At 36.8% G+C, this 8,573-nt stretch overlaps 1 pseudogene; it reads left to right on the forward strand.

Annotated features, from left to right (window-relative positions):
* Window positions 1-530: 530 nt before the first annotated feature.
* On the forward strand, window positions 531-649 carry LOC135277609 (5S ribosomal RNA; annotated as a pseudogene).
* Window positions 650-8,573: the final 7,924 nt, after the last annotated feature.

Consider the following 8,573-nt stretch of genomic DNA (forward strand, 5'->3'; position numbering starts at 1 on the left):
CTCCCAGCACTTTGGGAGGCTGAGGTGGGTGGATCACTTGAGGTCAGGAGTGCGAAACCACCATGGCCAACATGGCAAAACCCTTTCTCTACTAAAAACACAAAAATTATCTGGGTGTGGTGGTGGAATCCTGTAATCTCAGCTACTCGGGAGGCTGAGGCATGAGAATCACTTGAACCCAGGAGGCAGAGGTTGCACTGAGCTGAGATCGTGCCACTGTACTCCAGCCTGGGTGGCAGAGCAACATTCCGCCTCAAAAAAAAATTAAATTATTTATCTTCAGCAACAATGGCTTTTAGGCGATGTCAAAAAATAAAATCACACAAATTTAGTTAAAGATTGAACTGGCTTTTATTTTCAGTTCTACAATTGGGCAGTACCACACTCTATAAGACAGAATGGCTGTTCCAGTGAGCTGAAACAGAAGAGGTCAGCTTTATAGGCATAAAATGGCTTAAGAAAGCAGAAACAGAGAAATAAAAGAGAATTGGTTGTTTCTGTTACTTTCTTTATAAGATTAAAACAGAGCAGTCTACGGCCATACCATCCTGAATGCACCTGGTCTTGTCTAATCTCAGAAGCTAAGCAGGGTTGGGCCTGGTTAGTATTTGGATGGGAGACCATTGGGGAACACTGGGTGCTGTAAGCTTTTAAAAAATTTTTAAATTAAAAATAAATAAATAAATGAATAAAAACAGAGAGAACTTCCTTATTAAGCTCATTCAGGTTGACTGGATTCTCCTGTGTTTTGGAAAACCAGCTGGTTTCAAAGTTTAGTTTGATTACACAGCACTTAGCATGAGTGACTCCACTCTGGTTTGCTTTTGTCTGCTGGGACCTAGTGCAGGACGCTAGTTCAAACCAATGGTATTCCATAAACGTTGTTTAACAAAGACAATAAAGCAATGCCTTTAAAATTCCCTGGATGCATTCTTTGGAACCTAGAATTTTATAGCAGACAAGTTATCAATAAAATATGAGCACAAAATAACACTTACAAATAATTAGATAACTTTAATGTATTCTTTGTGAGGGAGTCACTTAAGTGTAGACTCTGGCAAAACAAAGATGAAAAAATGAGAGAGGCAGATAGGAATTACTAAAAATAATTGATTGAATCTAGGAGTGCATTTCAAAGAAATTCAGAATGACAAATGCTTCAGGCCTAGAAAAAAATGGTCTAAATTCCAACCGGAAGTCAATGGACTCCAAAAAGTATAAGAAGATTAATTTTAAGCAAGGGACAGAGTGAGCAAGGGCCTAATGACATTAGTGACTTCAAGAGAAAACACATGTTTTCTGTTAACAAGAAAAAAGAAAGGCAATTAGAAACTCTAGGGAATAAAATGGACATAAGAAAAATCTTTGTCCTAATATGGAACAAATTAAGATGTGGAATTAGTTTAAGTCATAGATGGACAGCGAGAAAACAGAATCCTTTTCTCTTGGACTCCAGACATGCTTTTCTTCATGTAATACAGAAATTATCCTTTTGTACTTGTGGTAAAAATATGTGACCCTAGTATACTAGTTGGTTCAGCAGTGATTGCTATTTTCATAGTCATTTCAGTGAAAATTTATTGATAGAAATACAATGAAAATCATTACAATGGAAATTATGGTTATTGTTTTAAATATAATCAACCCTGTATTAGTCAGTGTTCTCTAGAGAAACAGAACCAATAGGATGTGTTTATATGTATTACATAGAGAGGTTTATTTTAAGGAATTGGCTCATACAATTGTGAGGGTCGGTGAATCTGAAGTTTGCAGAATAGGTGGGCAGGGAAGAGAGCTGATGTTGCTGCTTGAATCTGAAGGTAGCCTGGAGGCAGAAATCCTCTTCCTTAGGGAACCTCTGTGCTCTCTCTTGAAACCTTCAGCTGATAGGATGAGGTCTAACCACATTATGAAGTGTAATCTGCTTTACTCAAAGACAACTAATTTAAATGTTAATCTCATCTAAAAAATACCTTTGCAGTAACATCAAGACTGGCATTTGACCAAATATCTGGGTGCCATGGCCTAGCAAATTGGACATGTAAAATTAACCATCACAAACTCAGCACAAAGATGAAAGATTTAGATATGGTCAAAGATGAAGAGTAAACACTAACCTTAGTCACATGAAAGTTAAAATCTAAGTGACATAAAGTGGAAGATGGAAGGGTGGAGGAAAGGTAGTGGGAATTGGAACCTAATGGAGAGTAACAGGGTACTGTGTAAAGTGGATGGACGAAAAAATAGAAGCTTAATTAACATAACAGCCTAAATTTTAAAAGAAGGATTGGAGAGGAGTATGTTAGTGTGAGTCAGAAAAGCCTGATTTGTTTTTCATAGCGGAGAGTCGATGTCTTAAGAGCATAGGTTTTATAATAATGATATAAGTACATTATTTAGATTGAGGGTTACAAACTGTCCATAGGCTAGAGCTGGTGGGTGAGATTTTTGTGTATAGAGTATCTTTTAAATTTGACAAGGTAGGTATTCGATATTTACAGTAATCTACACTAATCTAAGCAGATAGTGCCTTATGCATAGCCCACCCCAAAATTTATATTGCCTGCCTGATCTCTGGAGGTATTTATGCCGATAAACCTGATTTAGAATTAGGGCAGTGACCGCCATGTCTAAAGACAAAATGGTTAGAAGTTGCTGCCTCTGAGGACTTAGGGGTAGAGGGATGGGTCAGGGAGTGTTGTTATATAATCTAAACTTCTGTGTTCTATTTTTGAAAATTACATGATAATATACCTTTGATAAAAATAAGTGGAGTAAAAGGACCTAGAGCAGACTGAGAGAACAGTATTATGCTCATCGGAGAGAACTGAGGAGAGGTCAGTAGAGGAACAAGAGAGAAATGTAAGAAAAGTCAGAGAGAAGATTGCAATTTGGAAGATTCTTACAACTGGACCAGGACTTTGGTATTCTCTGATATCTCTTCCAGGCATGTCCCTGTCTCTGGGACTGGGAGGCAGGCCTTCTGCAAGCTTGTGGTCTGCCATTTGCTCTTCAGGAATAGCCCGGGCTCTTGGGTGCTTTTTATATCATAAGCAAAGGGTACCTGGTGTTTTTTTATTTTTATTTTTTGCTAGGGAAGCACAATTGGTTGTTGGATCTGGCACATTCTTGGCCTATTTACCACTCAGAGTAAATGACACTCAAACATGCAGTTTTCCCAGGGTTATACAGCGTATCCCTGTGAATTCTTCTCTAAACCGTGACATTTTTGTTCAATAAACCAGTTGCTAATCGGCATTTGTGAAGAATGGACAATTAGCTGAAATAACATGACATGAAATAACTCTACCTTTATCCTGAGGATAAATCTAATCAGCAAATTCAAATTAGCTTAACTAAGAAATAATGATAAGAAAATCTGGATGCTAAGCTATTCACTGATATTACCATTGAGGAAATTTTCTGGTAACTCTAACATGATGTGACAATGTCACTGTGACAGCATGGAATTCAGTATGGTTAGGCAATAGGAAGTGAAATGTACATGTCAAATTGATAATATATTCATTAAGACATCAGAGGTGTAATTCTGTACATAGTGATTTAAAAATTATTTTAAAGCATTTCCTAACCTTCAACGCTTCTAATTCTTTGGAAATCATGTCATCTAACATTTTTGTAATTGGGCTAATATCTTGAAAATTATTAATTTGCCTTTGTTTTCTTTTCTGTATTGTTACTGCAAGACCCTTGTCATAATCAGCTTCATGGATCAATCCACATAGCGGAAGAGGGTGATGGATAAGAGGTTAGAGGAGTGATATTCACCTTCTAACTTTATAAACAGAATCTGCAACAAAAAAATCAGACCGAGGGACAAGCATTCCTGAGAAATAACTGATTTTTCTAAATTTCTTCATCTCTGTATTGGCACATCACCATCCAAGCCTGGAAGAGCCTACTTCTAGGGTGCTTTGTAAGTGTTCCATGTGGAGTTCACTGGTTTTCTTTGATCCCATTAAATTTCCCACTAAATTCCACTTTAATTTCACTAAATTATGTTCCCAAAAAAATGGATGTAATTTATTCTGGGGAAGTCACTGGTGTGCAAACACTGCTCAACTACAAAAAATAGTTGCTGCAAGTTAGTTATGGGGCTTTGTGGCCCATGAGTAACGATAAATATATTATCAACTTCTGTTTTCTCAAAAAACTGTAGGCGTCTTTGGAGTTCCCCGGCACTAAGTTTCTACCAGTTGTCCACATGAAGAAGATTACAAAGTTTTACTTTTGGGCTTTCACAGGGAGAGAATAAATTATGGCTCCAAAAAAAAACTGTGTGGGGAAAATGTTTACTTGGATCTCAATCACATATGAGAACCTCACTTTAATTTATAAGAAGAGAAACAGCATGAATTATTAAAATCTAAGTACCCTTGATCTAGCAGTGTTAATAGAATTCTCTTTACTGGTTTATGATTAGGCTTAACTTTACAAATTAGTAACTGAATCTAATCAGTTTCTCTCTTCATCTTTTTCTTATAATCAAGCTCTGTGTTGTTTTCATCAGTCTTTCACCTGATGTTTAACATCAATTCTTGTCTTCATCCCTAATTTCATTAGGATTTCAAAAAAATTGTGTCATTTCTTATACACCTATTAATTAAAATTCTTCTGAAAGAGTTTTTCTCCATTGACAGAGGCATTTGATTATTCTAAAATGCAGTTCTTAGTAACAACTTACTTCTCTCCCTTAATCATCAATTTTCAGATTGAGAAGTAGGTTTAATAGCCTTTTAAATAGTGAAAAAAAGGAGATGTTTCTGACTTTTGTCAATGTCATTATAGACCCATGGATTTTCATCGACTCAACACATTACTCTCTTCTGTAACTGTTTTTCAAGTTCAAGTTGTTATTTCAGCCACAGGGAGCCATGTCGCTGTGTTCTTTTGTCATAGCATTAAAAGCTTCTTTGCCTTCTGATCCATTAAGATATTTGAAGCCTATCTTTTGTCATCTCTGCTGCAGGAGTGAAATCAGGCATTTGTCCAAGAAATCTTATCAGACTTAGTGTGGGTGGCATTAGAGAGAAAATCTGTGTGCAAGAGAGAGGGCCATTGCTGCTGGGTGACATGGCATAGATACTATTTCAAGGAACAGAGTCAGGAAAGACACTTTAAAAAACTTTAAACTCATATTGATAATTTTCTTTCTTTTTTTCTTTTTCAGCATCCACATTAAGGACACAGCAGTGTCTTTTTCTTTTCTCTTCTTTTTTGAGATGGAGTCTCGCTCTGTCCAGGCTGGAGTGTGGTGGCATTATCTTGGCTTTCTGCAACCTCTGCCTACCCGGTTCAAGCAATTCTCTCACCTCAACCTCCTGAGTAGCTGGAACTACAGGCCCATGCCACCAAGCCCAGTTAATTTTTGTATTTTTAGTAGAGATGAGGTTTCACCATGTTGGTCAGGCGGGTTTTGAACTCCTGTCCTCAAACGATCCACCCACCTCAGCCTCCTAAAGTGCTGGGATTACAGGCGTGAGCCACCACACTTGACCTCATATTGATAATTTTCTATTTCATTTTAACATTACAGTATTTTAATTTAGTTTATTTGATTTCACAATTGTAAAATTGTGTTTTCTAACAGTGAAGATCTTGTTTTTAACATTAATATAATTAATGCTTTATCCCACAATATAAAAGAAATAGAATCCAAATAACAGAAGATATTATGGACTAACAATAACGCTAGTTTAGTGTAACTCTAGTGAAATGTGAACATTATAATTCTTTTAAATCCTAGAGCACATCTAACTAAATATGTATAAAGTTAGAAAATTAATTATGTTAACAGTTTGATATGTGGTTAGATTCATTCGTTTTGGTTTGTTTTCAATTTTGGGGTTTTTAAGGTAACTTTTATGTTAACTTTTACAGTTGTGTGTTGCATAATGATGTTTCTGTAAACAACCAACGAATTGCATATATGAAAGTGATTGCATAAGGTTATAATAATGTATTTTTACTGTGTCTTTTCTATGTTTGGATATATTTTGCTACACAAATATTTACCACTGTGTTACAGTTGCCTACAGTATACAGTGCGGTCACATGCAGCACAGGTCGTTAGCCTAGGAGCAATAGGCCATACCAGAGAGCGTAGGTGTGTAGTAGGCTCCATCATCTGACTTTGGGTAAGTATCCTCTATGATGTTCATACAATGGTGAAATCGCCTAACAAATCATTTCTCAGAATGTACCCCCATTGTTATGCACTGCATGACTGTATCTTGAAAAATTTCAGATTTACAAACAGAATTTTAAAATAGTACAATGAATTGCCATAAATCCTTCTTCCTTTCTCAAAGAGTAAAGTTTTATCACATTTGCGTTATTATTCCATTCTCTTTCTTTCTCTCTGTACATATATTTAAACGCTTTTCTCCCTGATACATTTCAGAGTAAGTTGCTGATGGATTGCCTCTTTACCACTAAATACTTCCCCGTGAGTTTCCTGAGAATAAAGACATCCTGGTGCAGTATCCAATGCTGCACCACATACTGCCTTTAGTTGTCACGTCTTTGATATCTCCTTTAATCTTGACAATTCTGAAGTCTTGTCTTACTTTCATGATCTTGCCTTTTTTTTTTTTTTTGAGATGTAGTCCCGCTCTGTCGCCAGGCTGGTGTACAGTGGTGCGATCTCAGCTCACTGCAACCTCTGCCTCTGGGTTTCAAACGATTCTCCTGCCTCAGCCTCCCGAGCAGCTGGGATTACAGGTGTCCACCACCATGCCCAGCTCATTTTTTTGGTATTTTTAATAGAGATAGGGTTTCAGCATGTTGGCCAGGCTGGTCTCGAACTCCTGACCTTGTGATCGGCCCACCTTGGCCTCCAAAAGTGCTGGGATTACAGGCTTGAGCCACTGCACCCGGCCCAATCTTGACATTTTTTAAGAGGCTTCTTATTTCCTAGTATATCCCTCAATTTGTTTTTGTTTCCTCATGATTTGATGCGAGCTATGCATTAAAAAAAGGGAGTACTATAGAAGCGATATCGTGTTCTTCTAGTGCAATATGCCAGAAAGCATACATTTATTTTTTGCCTCTTTATAGGTGATTCTAACTTTGGTCCCTGGTTGAGGTTAAGTCTTCTCGGTTTCTCTACTGTAAATTTACTATTTTTTTATTTATATTGTTAATTAATAAGTATATTGTGAAGAGATACTTTGAGAGGGTCTAAATATCCTGCTTAGCATCAATTGTCCACACACTAATTTTAGTGGTTATCAATGATTTTGCCTGAAGTCATTATTTGTTGGTTGCCTGATTGTAATTTTATCATTCCATTATTTTTCTGTATCTATTAGTTGGCATTCCACTGTAAGGAAGAGATTTTTCTTCATTTCTATTTATTTATCCATGGATTCCTATTTTCTTCAATATATGTTATCACAATTATTAATTTTGAGGCTCAAATCATCCTAGATTTGGTTAGTAGAAGCTCCTTCAAGCTGATGTCCATGCCCTTCTGACATGACTCCATTATTTTCTGAGCAATTTCCCTTTAGTTTTGACCTTCTAAATATCTTTGTTTTAGATGCATTTCTTGTACATCACTTACGGATTGGTCTTATTTTCACAGTCAATGTACAAATATTTTTTCAATAGGGAAGTTATGTTCATTGCTGTTTATTCATATGACTGATGTGCTTTGTCTCAGTTCTGTCGTATTTTATATTGTAGTAATTATGGTATATATGCTGTGTTTCATTGTATGGTGTATTTTCTTTGTTCTTTTGTTAAAATTTCTTCTAATTAAGAGGGCTTATAGTTTTTAAGCATTTTATTTGTACTTATATCCTTTTTATTGCCTGTTGTCCACTGTTTTCCAATATAATCTTCTACTATCTGATTTGTAAGTTTTTTTTTTTTTTTTTGAGATGGAGTTTTGCTCTTGTTACCCAGGCTGGAGTGCAATGGCGCGATCTCGGCTCACCGCAACCTCCGCCTCCTGAGTTCAGGCAATTCTCCTGCCTCAGCCTCCTGAGTAGCTGGGATTACAGGCACGCGCCACCATGCCCAGCTAATTTTTTGTATTAGTAGAGACGGGGTTTCACCATGTTGACCAGGATGGTCTCAATCTCTTGAACTCGTGATCCACCCACCTCGGCCTCCCAAAGTGCTGGGATTACAGGCTTGAGCCACCGCGCCCGGCCTGTAAGTTTTAATAGTATGCTTTAACTCCTATTTCTTGCTTATACAATAACAGCAATGTGCTGTTCAACTATCTTCATTCCCTCTCGCTTCTCTTCTTTTTTAGTTGCTGTGTTTCTACTTATCCGAGCATATTACGTGTCATGCAACTTCTAATATTATTCTTCCTACCTTATCCCCACTGTTTTTCACTTTAAGTCAACCTTCAGTTAATTCTGATGCACAGTAGGTATGGAAGCCACCATTCTAGAGACTCTTGTTCAAGTCAAAACTAAATGCTTAGGTCTTTGAGTACATAGTCTTCAAATAAGCTAAAGTACCTTCTACCTATCTAATATAATCACATATATTAACATCTCCAGAAATAAATTATGAGACATATTGCCAGACAA

Source organism: Aotus nancymaae, unplaced genomic scaffold (genome assembly GCF_030222135.1).
Source record: "Aotus nancymaae isolate 86718 unplaced genomic scaffold, 86718_ANA_hifiasm-v0.15.2.pri h1tg000032l_0, whole genome shotgun sequence".
NCBI classification, from domain to species: domain Eukaryota; kingdom Metazoa; phylum Chordata; class Mammalia; order Primates; family Aotidae; genus Aotus; species Aotus nancymaae.